This window comes from Antechinus flavipes, chromosome 3, assembly GCF_016432865.1.
Source record: "Antechinus flavipes isolate AdamAnt ecotype Samford, QLD, Australia chromosome 3, AdamAnt_v2, whole genome shotgun sequence".
NCBI classification, from domain to species: Eukaryota; Metazoa; Chordata; class Mammalia; order Dasyuromorphia; family Dasyuridae; genus Antechinus; species Antechinus flavipes.
In genome coordinates, this window is record NC_067400.1 from 417,153,572 (window position 1) to 417,170,653 (window position 17,082).

Consider the following 17,082-nt stretch of genomic DNA (forward strand, 5'->3'; position numbering starts at 1 on the left):
ACGAGATTGCAGCTCCATCTTCCCCCCCCCCAAATGTCTCTCTCATTCTGGGCCTCCATCACCCTCTGGTTCCTCAATCCTCATCCCTATGGGGGCTGCAACGATGCGTCCAACTGTGTCCCTGGGGATTCAGGTCTTTCTTGGCTCTGTCTCCTGATCATTAACACTTATCTTTATCTTCCCCTTTAAGGGCCGGGCCCAGGGATATAATTTACTGAGCATGCTTGGACAGGCCGTCTGCATTCTCCCCTAAGTTAAAGAATTTGCACCACCTGCAAATTATACTAGTATGGTGGCCTTTGCACGGACGTCCTGCCCTTTCCTGAAGTCACTGGGGGATCACCTCATTGCTCACCAATCCCAGGACATCGTACATCAGGCAGGCCCGCAATAACTTGCTGCTTCTTTTGGATCCTCAATTAATGACCAGGTAAGCAAAGTTCATGAAAGGTACATTGAGTGGAAAAAAGGGACAGGTTACCATCTGAGGTCAATGATTAGGGGTAAGTTATAGTCCATCTTCCAGTTAGCACAATTACCTTTCTCCCACCCACAAAGGCATCCAGTAAGTCTTTGCCAAACTTACACCACCAATGAATCAAATCTCTACCTTTTGCAATAGCTTCATTGGCAGCTGTCTCCTTCCTTTTAGGCTTTGTGCTACTTAGCTCCAGGGCTCATTGTCTTTGTCCTATAAGCCAGTGACTGCTGCTGTCTCCCAGCATCTGTGTTATTTCCTGCTTTAATTCAAATACTCACTAGAACTTACTCAGAAAATGCTGTTTCTGCCACTACCAAATTCTATCCTTCTTCACCATGCAGCATGGAGATCCCGTCTTCCTCCTGGCTATTGCATGTGTAGGAAAAGACCACCTAGTTTCCTTTGGAACAGCCCCCTGCTACACCATCCTCCTAGGTCATGCTGTCTTTTCTCAAACTTCAGCAAAGCTATTGCTACCTCCCTGGTACATCTGGTGAAATCTCCTGTTCACAGAAAAAATCAGTTATTTTCAGGTAACTACTATGGATAGTTCTCTAGGCAATAATATCTTTTTCAGTTGATCAAGTAACAACATTATCACCTCAATTTATATAAAAAATAAACAATTTCATAAGCATCACACTTTCTCTAGATCCAATTTACACAGGAGCAGGAGGTTCTATCTGCTGCTATGGAAATTTAAGGGAATGCACTGGTTTGAGATGAGATATGGTAAATTGGGAAAAACCTTCCAGATTCAAAATCATCTAAACCCACAGTTTATAGTCATAGAATCATAACTGGCAAGGGCCTTGGAAGTTATCTAAGCCAACCTTCTCATTTACAGACCAGGAAACTGAATCTCAGCATTGCTCAATGACTTGTCCAAAAAGTAGCAAAATATCAGAATCCAAGTCCTCTGACTCCCATTCCAGCACTATTTTCTCTATATCACATTCACTGAGAGGGGAAAAATAGGCTTGAATAGTTATCCTATAAATTTTAGTGTGGTCTGAGTACTAAGAGATAACTGTAATCTAGCCTGGTCGAGTCTGTGAGTTCCAACAATGGAGCCTTTGTTCTTTTTCAATCCCCAATTGTCTTTCCTGATCCTGCCTTCTTGTTTGCTGAATGGCCCAGATTTTCTCATCTTCAGGTGTTTCCAATTAATCATAGATGCCCCATACTGAGTCATGAGGCAGCCTGGGAATCAGAAAAATATATGTTCACTTCCTTCTTCTGCCTGATACTAGCTGTGTGATCCCTGGGCAAGACATTGAAGTTTTCAAGACTCATCGTCAGTCATTAAGACCATTAAGACATTGCAGAAGGGTTCCTGATCTGCATTGGTAGAACTGGGGGAGGGAGGGGAGAAGTTTCCTACATGAGTAAAATAACAAGTCTTCTCCCCACTGCCCCCAGCAAAAAAAAAAAAAAAAAGTTGAATTTCTGGTTTGTTTACCAGGGAAAAACATGGGGAGCATCTTATTCAGTATATAGACTCCCAGAAATAGTTTCCAAAGGTGGAATGTATTATGATATAATTGGGAAAACTTTAAACTCTATTTAACCCCTTATCTAATCAAATGTAATCCCTTATCTGACCTTAAATCCATTCTGAGGGAACATAACTTGTTCTCTCTCCCCTGGGGGACTAAGACAATGGAGAAGGGGCTATGTCCAAGAGAAAGGCTTCAATCATCAACTCTAATAGTCGGGAGACAGATCTGGGACAACTCAAGGGAGCGGTTTCTCCTCTGTTCAGTGTACAGACTCTCAGAGGTAGTTTTCAAAGGGAAAATGTATTGTGAGATAATTGTGCCTGGTCCCTCTCCTCCCCACTCACCTCCTGGTCTTGGGAGCTGTTACTGTTATCTCTACTCCTTCGCTGGGAAAGTTTCCTAACTCCTCCTCTGCTCTGAAATCCCCAAAGGAAGACGCGAGCTATGGAAAACTCAGTGAGCACAGCACACCGAGGTGTAAACTGCGGGTGGACAAGAGACTGGGGAGAAGGTGACACTTCCCCGGGGTCCCCCTATTTTAGCTTCTTACCTAGATCCACTGGAGTGCATTCACCCGCCACTCACTGATCACCGGCTCTAGATGTAGTTCTGATTATCCAGGCATTCTAGTCCACAGACCTAAGTCCTGAGTCTGAAAGATAAGTATAACTCTGAGAGGCTCTGGCTATTCTGACCCAGGCTTTTCTCCTTGTTTCCCATGTTTGTTTGTTGGCTTGGGGGGAGCTGAGCTATACTATTTTTTGTTGATGTTCTCAATAAAATTTTTTAAAAGATCATAAAAATCAAAGAAAAATCCTTTTCTTATTATAAAAACAATAACCAAAAAACAAATTCAGAAAGAATCTCCTCCAGTGTTGCAGGTAGGAATGTTAGTAAAAGCACAGAAACTGTTGTCCTTGTTTACAAACTCTATGTACCATTGACTTGTGGGGGAGACGAGGCCATGAAAAGCAGTAGCTGAAATTGTTGAGATTGGGGGTGTGTGGATTAGCCACCATGATGAAATATGGGGTGAGACCCCAAATATATTGGGGCTATAGGTGAGTGTTGGAGTTATCCCAAAAGAATTTGTAAGCATAGATTTCCAAACAGAGGGCAAAGATTTTATTATGCTGTTAAGAGCTGGGCTAAATACATAAATCTTTAGCAAGGAAAAAAGGGTTTTAGCATTTAACAAGGGAAAAGAAAATTCCCTAGTGGAACTCAAAATTAATCAGGAGGAAGATAGCATTAAGGGAGAAGACACCACAAGATAGGAGTACTCCATTGACCAGAAGGCTAAATTCATAAAGAAATTAGTTGTAATAAGGAACATACCATTAACTGGTAACAACCAGTCCCCTTAAACCTACTTCTTTCCCTATTTCTTTTGAGGGGACCACAATCTTTCTTGTCACCCAAAATGCAATCCTGAAGACATCTTTGACTCACCCTGGTCTTCCCAAATCTAATCAGTTGCTCTGATTTACCTCTTTAGCATCTCTGGCATCAATCTCTCTCTATTCACAAGTTCACCTCTCACCTGGACTATTTGCAGTAGCTCTTTATTGAGCATTTCACCAAAGCAACCTCCAAAGAGCTTCCAATTTTTTTTTCCCTAAGGCATGAAACCATACCATTCAAAAACTGTCAGTACTTTATACATGTAATTGACATCATATTGCTTGCCTTCTCAAGAGTTTGGGAAGGAATAGGGGAAAGGGAGAGAATTTTGATACTCAAAACTTAAAAAAAAAAGTTGAAAAATTTTTATATGTAATTTGGAAATATTTGATCAAATAAACACATATTAATAATTTTAAAAAAAATTATCAATAGTTTCCTATTGACTTTAAAATAAAATACTAACTCTTCCAGAATCTAGCTTCACTCTCTCTTTTCAGACATTTCATATTTCTCTCCATTATTCACTTTCTGTATGTTCTACAGCAGGGTTTGAAAATTTTTTTCCACTCACAATCCTTTTCACCTAAGAAATTTTTATTTGCAGGTTACCAGATCTCATATGGGATTGCAAACTACCAGAGTTTAAGCTCTGTAGTATCACCCTTTAATGCTACTTTTTTCTTTATTGTGTCTATCTTTTTAGTACTTTTTAAAAATTCCTGTAATCTGAAAGAGTGGCTTCTTTAAGGAACATGGCTCCCAAATATTGCTCTGCCTTAATCTCTCAGGCAAACTAGACTTCTAATTATTCCCTAAATCCAACATTCCCTGTCCTGTTTCCCTCTTTGACTTTGCACAGACTGTCTCTGTGCCTATAATGAGCTCCTTCCCATCTTTCACAATCTTTATATTTTTTCCAAGGTTCAGATTTAGGTAAAATCTCATATGGGATTCCTTTCTCCATCCCACCTCCAACTCTAATTCTTAATACTCTCCTTCTTTAGATTACTTTATCTTTACTTATACGTACATGTTCTATTCATCTCCCTCACCCCCTACCCACACACAGCTCCCTCTAGAATAAAAACACTTTGAAAGTAGGGGCTGTTTTATTTTTGTCTTTGAATCCTTAGCATCCAGCACAACGCCTTGCCCATAGGACATAATTCAAATACTTATTAAATAGAGTTAAACTGAAGCCTACATACCATCTGGCCTTTCATGGCTAAGCACAGCTCCAATGTGGAGAAATGAAGCATCAGTGGCAAGAAGCCATAGTTTATACTCAGAATAATGTCCTAATACAGAGTTAGAAATCAAGAATGCCTTGAAATTCTAGAAAGTATTCTTGTAGTGTTGAATTCTGTTTCACAGAACTTTTCCAGCAGAAGATAGCAGAGCTTTGTAATGGTTTCCTTTTCATGGGGGAAAAATACATGGTAGAAATTCAGTAGGCCCTAGGAAAGAATACTTTAGGACATAACTTTGGAGTGTTGCATATTCCCACGATGTGATGCTGATACAGTAGTCTAAAAATGAAAGCATGAAATATGCATGCTGTATAAATGCCTTTTAAAAAAATGTTCTTGTGGACTCCATAAAGCTTCATTTGACACTATTTTTTCTCTGTTTTAAAGATCTTATCTTTATTTTTGGATCCTTTATTGTGTAGTTTCCACAGTCATGGCTAGCAACATGTAAGTTTTCCTTAAAGGCATGTTCCATCAGAGTCTGTATTGAGCATAGCAAACTGGGGGTTTATGAATAGTCATACTCCTAGTTTGCTTGATCTTTTTTGGCATTTCTGACTTGTTCTAATGCTTTACTATTTCTCTCTTTACCACATCTCTCTCAAATGACACTTTTTATCTAATGATACTGTATTAAGGTTGAGAAAGGGACCCCAAAAGTTTGGGGTCATAAACCTCAGTGTCATGAGGTATCTCAAAAGACTGCAGGCTTGAATCCATTTCCTAGTCAAGGGACAAAGTTTCTTATCATTGTAATGTCATTACAAGTGGGCTGAATTCCAAAAGAACTAGCAAAGTCCCATGAGAGAGGAGACCCCTTATCCAGTTTTCTATCATTGACATGCTAATTCTATGGCCCAGAGGTAGGGCCAGGGCCAGGCAGTGGTCTCCTGATTTTGGTTCTCACTGACCAGATTATCAATCAGCAGTGAATTAAAGAGTGGTCTATTCAGAATCAGACAGATTGTTATTCTTAGATTGGGAGCGGAGAAGTGCCTGAGACAGACTCCAAAGCCAGAAGATTTAGGATTACTGACTTATTGTTAGAACAGAAGCCCCCTCCAAAATCAGGGAATCTCAAAATCATTGCTATATCACATCAATACTACTACTATATTAGTTTAGTTCCTCCTTACTGCTCACCTAAATTATTGGAACTACCTCCTGATTTGTTTTTCTGCCTTTAGTCTCTTTCCATTTTAGTCTATCCAAAACACTGGTTTTGGTTTATTATTATTATTATTAAAGCTTCTTATTTACAAGTTATATGCATGGGTAATTTTTCAGCATTGACCCTTGCAAAACATTCTGTTCCAACTTTTCCCCTCCTTTCCCCCACTTCCTCCCCCAGATGGCAGGTAGTCCCATATGTGTTAAATATGTTAAAGTATATGTTAAATACAATATATGTGTACAATTTATACATTTGTCTTGCTGCACAAGAAAAGTCAGATCAAGAAGGAAAAAAAAAACCTGAGAAAGAAAACAAAAGTGCAAGTAAACATCAACAGAGAAAGAATGCTGTGTTATGGTCCATACTAAGTTCCCACTGTCCTCTCTCTGGATGTAGATGGCTCTCTTTACTGAGGAACATTGGATCTGGTTTGAATCATCTCATTGCTGGAAAGAGCCACATTCATCAGAATTAATTGTTGCTGAGCACAATGATCTCCTGGTTCTGCTCATTTCACTCAGCATCACTTCATGTAAGTTTCTCCAGGACTCTTTGGAATCATCCTGCTGGTCATTTCTTACAGAACAATAATATTCCTTAATATTCATGTACCACAATTTACCCAGCCATTCTCCAATTGATGGGCATCCACTCAGTTTCCAGTTTCTGGCCACTACAAAGAGGGCTGCTACAAACATTCTTGCACATGTGGGTCCTTTCCCTCTTTTAAGATCTCTTTGAGGGGCAGCTAGGTGGAGCAGTGGATAGATCATCAGCCCTGAAGTCAGGAGGACCTGAGTTCAAATGTGACCTCTGACACTTAACACTCCTAGCTGTGGGACCCAATTACCTCAGGAAAAAAAAAAATCTCTTTGGGATATAAGCCCAGTAGAGACAAAGGGCATGCATAATTTGATAACCTGAGCATAGTTCTGATGAGGGGAGCCCTGAAACTCTCTCTCTGACTTGGGAGGGGGCCTTGAGATAGAAACTCCTTGAAGGAGAAAGTCTCCTGGAACCCTCCCCTCTGCAAAAGACCCGCCCCAGGGAATGAAGACAAGTCCTTCATTCTGTTAGATGGCACACCCTCACTGAATACTCACTACTGGTTCCGCACTCTATTGAGCTGGAGATTAGTCCGGGCCCACTCATTCAACTGGAGATTCTCTATTTCAACCCGAACTGCCCCAGCCTCTAGCCAAAGTTTTAATATAAAAAGGGGCAACTGGGCTCATTCCTTGCAGGGACCAAAGCAAAGGTCTTCCCTTGGCCTGGCCGCCTGCGAGGACTCCCTGTCCTCTGAGAGGACATTCTCTTTTCATGTTATTCTCTCTTTGTCTCTCAGACATTTCCCTAACAGGACCACACCCTCTTTACCTCTCTGTCAGGATTTCTCTGATAGGAGAGTTCTCTGCCAGGAACTTTATCTCTCTCTACCAGGACTAGACCTTTACTTCTCTGTTGGGACCTTGCCACTGAGGAAGCTGGCCTGCAAAAGCTGACTTCTCAGTCCCAACAAACTTCTTTTGCTAGTCTAACTTTTCAGGTTTGTGAATTCTTTTACAAAGGACCTGGGCCCACCAGAAGGGGTTCCCACAGCTCTCTGCCCTGCACTGAACCTCATCAGTTCCAAACTGCTCTCCAGAATGGTTGGATCTGTTCACAACTCCATCAACAATGTATCAGTGTCCCAGTTTTCCCACATCTCCAACATTCGTCATTATCTTTTCTATCATCTTAGCCAATCTGAAAGGTTTATAGTGGTACCTCAGAGTTGTCTTAATTTGCATTTCTCTGATCAATAGTGATTTGGAACACCTCATATGACTAGAAATAGTTTCAATTTCTTCATCTGAAAATTGAGTGTTCCTACCCTTTGACCATTTATCAATTAGAGAATTATCCAACACATTGTTGCCAATGTAATGTAATATCCTTGAGAGGGACTGTCTTATTCACTTGAATTATAGCCTCATTGTTTAGCATGGTACCTGGCACATAGTTATGTTTATTTCCTTCCTTCTGTTTTTTCTTCCAGTGTCTTCCTGTTTCCTCTGGGATAAAATATAACCTCTTCTTTTTAAAGTTATTTAAAACAACTTTAAAAACCCTATATAAAACCGCAAAAACCTTGTCCTCCTCCCACACTCTGTGATGGCCTTCTGTCTTTGTGGTGGCTACTCTCCACACCATGTCTGGGGAATACTTTCTCATTACCTCCACCTCAAAAAGTTCTCTTCCTTTAAGAAGTTCAAGAATCAATTTTTGCATGAAGTCTTTGCTAACTCCTTCCCCCCATTCCCAACTGCTAGTTCCTTTCCTCTTAAATAACCTTGTGTTTAACTAATCTGTATATATTTGTATTTTTAAATTTTATACTTCTGGTACGTGTATTTTATATGCATCTTTTATGTTCTCTATTAGAATATAAGCTAATTTTGAGGAAAGATTGTTTCACTCTTTGTACTCATATTCTCAACACTTAGCACAGTACCCGGAACATAGTTTAAAAAATATTTGTTAGGGGCAGTTAAATGATACAGTGGATAGAGTACTAATGTTGGAGTCAGACACTTCCTTCTCTGCCGTTCTGAAGTCATTGTCTGGCAATGACCCCAGTCAAATGATTTCTCTTTCCACCTTTCTTGACAATAGTCCTTTTCTGGCCAATTGTAATTGGTGGGACAAAGCTTTCAATACTGGAACAGTTGATATAACTCTCTGAGCATGGTTAATTTGATGGTGCTTTGTAAGATTTTCACATTTTTGTTTTTATTTTTTGAAACTTAATGGCTGAATCCAATGTATATAGAAACTATAAGTTTCTAATTTCTTCATAAACATCTTGGAAAATTTCCTATAGTTGGCAAATATCTGAACCCCAAAGAATGTCAGCAATATAGTATTTTTTGTTCAGGGCAGTCAATCTTTCTGTTTCATAAATATTTCTCCATAGCAATTCCATGACACCTGGCAACTGTTAGCAGTCTCTTCATTACAATCAAAAGCAACAGCCCTTAAGCCCAGGGTCAGTTCGGGTACAGCAGTGGAATCCATAGTTATTTATCATAAGTTCTTAAGAGTGGAATTACATTGCCTGTGATTATCCAGCTTTAGCTGTATCCCATCCTACTCAACCAAATGAGTGTGTCAGATACCAGTGTGTGTACAGTATGCAAATAACTTTTCAACATGATTGAACTTGACTGCTGTAGACTCTATAAGGTACAAAATCCTGCTTTAAAATCACTGTAACATTAACTATAGAAACTCAAAAATGTACAAAACACAAAGCAATTCAATTCAGTTCAAATTTTAAAAACGCTCATTAAGTCCCTACTTATGTGCCCTGTGCTGAGGATGCAAATAGCCCCTTGTCCTCAAATAGCTTATATTCCACTTGGGAGGATGGAGGTTGGGTGAGGAAGAAAATGTTACATACACATGTATATAGGTAATTATGAAGTCTATACAAAATAAGTATGAAGACATTTCTGTGATGGGAATTAATTGCTAACCAAAAAAATAGTATTCCTAAGTTTCATGACAGTGTGTCCTTTCCCCCCAACCCCCAACCAAAACTCACAGCATAACACAGAACAGCTCTTTATTGGCTGAGTTCATCAAATTTTAGATATAAGTATATTTAAAGCAAAGAAAAAGTTACATAGAGATATAAAGACTATCCTCAAACTCAGGATATTCACTTCCCTTAATTAGCCTTGTTTTATCAAGTAGATAGGGCAAACTTCACATTTATTTAAAGAGGAACTAAAGCCTTTTAAAAATATTTATAATTATGACCACAGCAGAATCTCTGGGGCACAACTGCTAAGTCCTCCCAGTTCTAAGAATGCTGACTCCTCACCACTCAAATCCATAATCTAGCCTTGCAGAGATTTTGACTCTCTGAGGCATCCTTATAAATCTTAAGATTTGAGGTCACGTGTGAGGGCTAGAAGGATTAGGGTGGAGAGCGGGGGTGACCTTTGCAAAGTTTTGCTTTAGGAGCTGACAGTATAGATTTAGGCTATTGCTTAGAAGCCCCAGTGCTGAAAGGAGTGACATTTGAGGAGAATTTTAAAGAAAGATTCACTAAAAAAAATTTGTTGATGTTTTTCTGCCCATTTTATTTATTTTTCTGATACTTTAAGTTCCTTAAGGGCAGGCACTTGTATACCTTCCATGCCAAAAATGTCCTGCCAGTGCCATGCTAGTCACATGATATTTGTTAATAGAATAATAACTCTAATGAGCTGCATTTGAGTTATCTAATAAATAGGCTTTTCTTTTCCTTATATAGCACTACTGATCATTTCACATTTCAGTGTTGTTTCATTCCCAAATTCCTGCAGTCTAGATGCTCACAGATGGAGCTAGTAGTAGATAAAATGCTAGACCTGTATTCGGGAAGACAGACGTACTTGCTAGCTACACGACTCTGAGAAAGTCATTTAAGCAATGCCTGCCTCAGTTTCCTTAACTATAAATTAAATCGATCTATTTCACAGTGTTATTGTGAAGATCAAATAAGATAATATTTATAAAGTGCTTGAGACAGTGCCTGACACATAGTAAGTGCTATACAAATGCTTATTCCTTCCTCTTTTTCTTTATGGGACAATTACTGATAGTCTGTAAATATGATATTTAAGAATATTTATTGCTCTGTTTCTAATAAAGATTTAGAATTCATTCCCCATGTTCTAAGGTCTCAGTTACATTGGTTTAAAATTGTATGTAATCTTTAATAGCTGTGATTTTATTTAACAATGAAATGTATACACTAAAAAAAAAAAAGTTTATTCTTAAAAACACTAGGAAATGTTATCAGTGCTAACAGTTTTTTTTCATCTTGCAATTAAAACTCCTTAAATTCAAGCATAGTTTGCTTTACTGTATTCATTGAATCTGACTCATTGCATAAACATTTTTGGGTGTCATTTTTATTGAGTTCATTCTTAATGTCCCCATAGCAAGTTTTAGAAGAGAATTTGCTGACTTCTTGTTCCTTTATTTGATTCTTGTTACAACTTTTCTTTTAGCGAGTTTTATGATTTTAGCATTCTCCTCTTCCAGAATTCTAATAGCTTTTTTCCCCTTCAAAAATTTTTAGGTCCTATTTTGACCCTTCTCTAACTTATCTAGTAATTATCAATCATAGAATCACAAAATTTGAGAGTTGGGAAGACACCCCAGGTGCTACCTAACCCAACTAATTTCCAAAACAAATACCCATTAGAACACATCCAACAAGTGGGCATCCAAAGAGAGATGCCTTTGAAGCAGTCTATTTCACTTCTGGACAATTTTAGTAGTCAGGAAGATTTTTCCTGACATCAAGCCTAAATTTTTTCCTCTACACTTTCTATCCAATGTGCCTGGTTCTCCTTTTGGAAATCAAACAGAACAAGCTTTGTGCTTCTTTTTTCACACAAGAAGTCTTCAAATACTTGAATACAGATATCGTGTCCATGCTGAATCCAGACTATGATAAATGTCTATAGCATTGACTTTCACTATCTTAGTTGCCCTATTCTGAATATCTGCCAGCAAAACCTATTTCTTAAGCCATGGAGTCCAGAACTGGTAAATCAAGTAAAGCCTGATAAAGCCAGAATATTGTAGGACCATCATCTCTCTGTTTCTGGAAGCCATGTCTCTCTCTTCATATAGCTCAAGATTTTATTAGCTTCATTAGACAGTCATGAATTGATTTTATTATGCATGAAAATTTTGAGATTTTCAGATGAACTTCTATCTACCCATACCACCCCATTTTATTCTTGTAATGTTTATTTTTTTAAATTCAAGTACAAGACTTTAAATCTATCCCTATGCAATTTCATTTCATTATATTCAGTCTCAAACTCTTACCAGTCAAAACTCTTTTGGATTCTGATTCTATCATCCAGTTTATTAGATATTTCTCCTAGCTATATGTCATCTGCAAATGATGAGCATATCATCTCATGACTTTATCATAATCAATAAGTATTTATTAAGTGACAAGCACTTTGCTAAGTTCTGGGGAAACATGGGGAAAATATTATATATTAATTCCTGCCCTCAAGGAGTTTATGTTGCAATAAATACATGGTTAGTTTGGTACTTTGGGCTGTCTTCATCATCAATTATATAATTATTGAACATATTAATTTTATGAAAATCCCATTACATTGTTAAGACAAATTAACAGCTTTACATTGTTGTAAAGTCCCTGGGTTGGTCTCTTTCTGCTTGCAGAAAGCCTTTGCTAGCTATGGAAGACAAAGATGTCACTTCATCATGTTTAACTCTCCTAACGTCTTCCTGACTACAGGAAATGAAGAAAGATGCCATTCCATCTTTTCCCCCACACTGTTTTAAAAAATGTATTTCTTTATTTAAAACTTAAATACAAAATAGAAAATAGGAAAAAAACAGAAAAGAAAAAATTGTGATGTGCACAGAACATGAAAGGATTCAAAATATGTAACAATAAATTTCCATTTCAAGAAAGCATAAATAATGATAGAACATACTGTATTTGATGCCATTCTATCTTTTCTCTGTCTCTCTCCTAGTCCGGTTCAATTTAAGGAAAAAGGAGAATCATCATTTATCACTTTCTCCCACTGATCCCAATCCAATCCAATAAATATTTATTAAGTATCCACTATGGGCAGGATATTGTGCTAAATGCGAAGTTACAATGAATAAAAAATAAAGTCCTTTCCCTCAAAGAGGTTATATTCAAAAGGAGGGGGTAAACACAGAAAAGGAGTAGGGAAGCTGCTGGGAACAGACATGGATCTATCTGATAACAGGAGCATCTGGATTTAGTGGAGCTGAAACCATGTAGAGCAGCAGATGCAAAATGGTATGTGTGGTCATCTCATCTGAGCTGTCTAAAACCAGGAGAGAATTCCACCCTAAGGCCAAACCCCCAGTGATATTGATAATTCACTGAAACTCATTCTTCAATGAGTTTGACTAACAACTACCACCTGGGATTATCTCCCCCATCTCAGTGATACTGAACCTCTCTAGCTATCATCATCCCAAGCCTGTTCTCTGACTGGCCACTGCCAATCCTACTTTCACCCCTCTCCCAAAATTACACTCTAAAGTTATCCACCTCTCCTACCTTTGAAATGTGTGCTCCAGAGGTAACAAACACACTTTTATCTCATATTTTTTCCTTTCCTACCCTTCTATTTTCTGGTTTTCTTTGAGGTCTGTTTTCTCCTTGGCCACCTTTCCAGCACTGGCTGCATTTTCAGTTATTCCCTAATTCACTGATTGAGTAGGGGAGTTGGATTATTCTTTTTTTGCCTCCCACTGCCATTCCCTTTCCTTCCTTTCTTTCCTTTCCTTCCTTTCCTTCCTTTCTTTCCTTTCCTTCCTTTCCTTCCTTCCTTCCTTTTTTCCTTCCTTCCTTCCTTCCTTCCTTTTTTCCTTCCTTCCTTCCTTCCTTCCTTCCTTCCTTCCTTCCTTCCTTCCTTCCTTCCTTCCTTCCTTCCTTCCTTCCTTCCTTCTTTCCTTCCTTCCTTCCTTCCTTCCTTCCTTCCTTCCTTTTTTCCTTCTTTCCTTCCTTTCTTTCCTCGTTCCTTTCTTCCCTTCCTTTCCTTCCTTGTCCTCTTATCAAGCCTCAGGCTTGGATTTTCTCCACTATGCACTGCCTTTGCTGCTGAGCAAAATTTGAGAAAATAATAAAATCCTTCTGACTGGAACCATTACAAATTTATGTTATATAATCTAAGAGGTATTTGGGATGTTCAGAGAGGACCAGCATCTCTAGTGTGAGGGCTTATCATGCCTTTTTCAGGACTGTTTATCCATCTTTTCTGGCTGTTGCCTTTCTCAGTTCCTATATCAATAATAGACTCATTGATTTCCATCAATGTCCCATACTATAAGCATCTGTCTGTTTGTTAAATATTTCTGATGTGTTCATGTAAATAAAAAAAAACCCATCAAAAATGAAACCTGAACTCTGCATCATTATAGTGATCAAATTTGCTCACCAAGAAGTTATAAGAATGGATTTCTCTCCTTTGTAGAGGTGAGAGACAATGGAGGTAAGGTGGTACGCTGTTGGACTTGATTGATGGATTGATTTACTGAACTATTTTTTTTTCCCTTTCTTTTTTCCTTTGTCATAAGGTGGTGGTTCTCTGGGTTTGAGATTGGGAGAGATTACTTTGGAAACACTGGTGATATAAAAATTAAAGATATCAACAAAATGCTCTTGAAAAGAAAGTGCTTTGAATGTTTTCTTGTGCACATATTCACCAATAAGTCCTTTACTGCTTAATCCTTTAGTGCTTTTTTCAGTCCTTATAACTGCTTGATCTCTATAATATTTGATGCTGTTGACCATTTTAAGCATATCTTCTCCAGCTTTTGTGATAATGTTCTCTCCTAGTTCTTCTATCTATGCAAGCATTTCTTAAGCTTCTATATGGGACTGCACTTTATATCCCATCTCTAAAATATGCATTTCATTCCCTAAATATGGGTCCTCTTCTTTTCCTTAAGCTCTTCCTCTCTTCTGCTCTTTCTCAGTGATCTCATCAGCTCCCTTGGGCTCAACTATTATTTCTATGCAAATGATACTCATTATCTCTGTATTCAAACCTCATCCCTTGCCCCCTAATCTCTAACTGCAGCATCTCTATTGCTGATTAAGCATCTCTACCCAAATGTGCAGTAGCCATCTCTTAACTCAATATATCTAAGAGAAAACTCCTAATCCCTACCCCCATTTCTCTCCCAGCCCAGTCTTCCTCATAATTCATGAGGTTGAAGACCATAACATTTTTCTAGTCACCAAGGTTTGATTTCTAGCAGTCAACTTTACTCTTTTACTTTCAGCAATCAATAAATTAACAAAGATTTATCGAGCACCTACTACTGGCTGGGCAATGGGCTGACTAACTGCATGTGGTATTGAATGACAGAGAAGAGCTGAGGATGCCACCTAGAATATTTAGAGATATAGATATTTAGATGGAATTTAGATTCAGGAAGATCTGAGTTCAATTTTTGCCTTAGACACTAGTTGTGAGGTCTCAGGCAAGTCAAGTAACCTCTAAGCTTCAGTTTCCTCAATTATAAAATCCAGATAATAATAGCTCTTATCTCCCAGGGCTGTTGTGAAGATAAAATGAGATACACTTATAAAGAGCTTTGCAAACCTCAAGGTGTTCTATAAATGCCAATTATTTTTATTACTATGTAGGAGGCATTGTATTAAGTGTTGACAATACAAATATAAGTGACTACCACAGTTCTTACCCTCAAGGAGGAATGGTAGAAGACAAATATAAAGGAGATTTAGAAAATAAGGTCTAGGGAAGGAATGAAGAAATCCCAGGAGATGGCAGAGCTTTTGTCCAATGAACCAATAAACATTTATTCTGCACCCTACTATGTGTTGTTGTATTTAGAGCTGGGGATACAAAAAGAAGCGATAGTTCCTCTTCTCAAGGAGGTTGCAATCTAATGGGGGAGACAGGATGCAAACAAACATATACAAAATAAATTACATACAGGACAAATAGGAAATAATTAGCAGAAGGAAATCTAGGAGGTGGCAAAGAAGTAAAATAAATTGACCTGGAGGTGAAGTGAGTTATGACTGTTTTTGGAACTATTACTGGAAAAACTGAGGCTGGCTTTAAACTTAGGTCTTCCTGACTCCAGGCTCAGCACTCCATCCAATATTGTTTTAGGAATATCAATTTGGAAAAATGGGTTGGGGTTAACTAATCAGGAGACTACTGATATGTAAATAAGGCTTGAATTAGTGTTGACCTTGTGACTGTAAGAGATTTTAGACTGGACCTAGGAGCTAGGTGGTATGAGTGTGGAAGATTCCATCATTACTAGATATTTAAGCAAGTCTCCTTGGTCATGTTTGCTTCCCTTTAGCTCTTCAGAGGCAATCTGGAATAATGGAAGGAACGCTAGTTTTGGATTCAGAAAACAAGAGTTTGTATCTCAGCTTTACCACTAAGTAGTTGTCTGACCATAGATAAAATACTTCACCACTGTGCTTTGGTTTCCTTTTCTGTAAAACAGAGAAGATAGTACTATCTCACAGTATTATTGGGAGAAAATCCTTCCCAAATCTTTTGTTGTTATTCAGTCATTCAGTCAGTTGTGTGATTTCACATTTCTGTCCTGTACCATCTCTTGAAGTTTGTCCAAACTCATGTTCATTGCTTCCAGACATTATATATATATCTTCTGCTGTCTCCTTTTTCTTTTGCCTACAATCTTTCTCAACAGTCAGGTCAATTTTTTTCCAATGAGTCCCATTTTCTCATTATGGGGCCAAGATTTTAAGTGTCAGTGTTAGTATTTGACCTTCAAGTGAATAACCTGAATAATTTAATTAAATAACTGACTAATTTGATTCCTTGCTGTCTAAAATACTTTCAAAAGTCTTCTCCAACACCACATTTTGAAAGCCTGTATTCTTTGGTGCTCTTTTCCTCATAGTCCAAATCTCATAGCCATCCATTGCTGCTGGAAAAACTGTAGCTCTGACTCTATGAACCTTTGTTATCAAACTTTTCTTTCAAGGAGAAAGCATCTTTTAAATCCATGATTGCAGTTGCTGCCTGCAATGATTTTTGAGTCCAAGAACATAAAATCTGACACTGCTTCCCTTTCTTCTCTATTTCCTCAATTTGTCAGGAAATGATGGGCTCAGTTCCAAGATCTGAGTTTTTTTTTTTTTTTTTTTAATGTTAAACTTCAAGCCAGCTTTTACACTTTCCTCTTTCTCCTCAAGAGATTTAACTCTTTTTCACTTTCTGTTAATAGACTGGTATCATCTGAGATTGTAGATGTTTCTCCTTGAGAGCTTAATTCTGGCTTTTGATTCATCCAACTTGGCACCTTGTATGATGTATTCTGCATATGAGGTAAATAAAGTGACAATACATAGCCTTGCTGCACTTTTGCAATCCTAAACCTATATAAAGGATAATATATGCTTTGTTGTTAGTTGGTGCTTCAGACTTGTGCCAAGCTGAAGTGCTGGCAAGAAGCTCATGATCAAGGAAGCAGCTGCCTTTTTCTTATAGGGATTTAACCTCTAATTAACTATCCCCAGACCATTTTGCATTATTAGGGATTATAAGACTTTTAAGAAATAAAAAAAGAGCTCCCCATTAGGAAGAGGCTTTTTTGGTATAAAAAGGTTTTTATTTTTGTTTTTATTTCTTAAATTTGAACAGTTTGATGGATAACTTCCCAGAAATGGAATGGCAG

General features: G+C 38.0%; 1 long non-coding RNA gene across 1 annotated transcript in view; it reads left to right on the plus strand.

The window, feature by feature from the left end:
* The window catches only part of LOC127557794 (uncharacterized), a 36,995-nt gene that overhangs the window by 10,096 nt on the left and 9,817 nt on the right, over nt 1-17,082 (plus strand). The window contains exon 4 of the long non-coding RNA XR_007952626.1: nt 191-430. This is a non-coding gene — a long non-coding RNA (uncharacterized LOC127557794). The remainder of the gene's footprint in view (nt 1-190; nt 431-17,082) is intronic.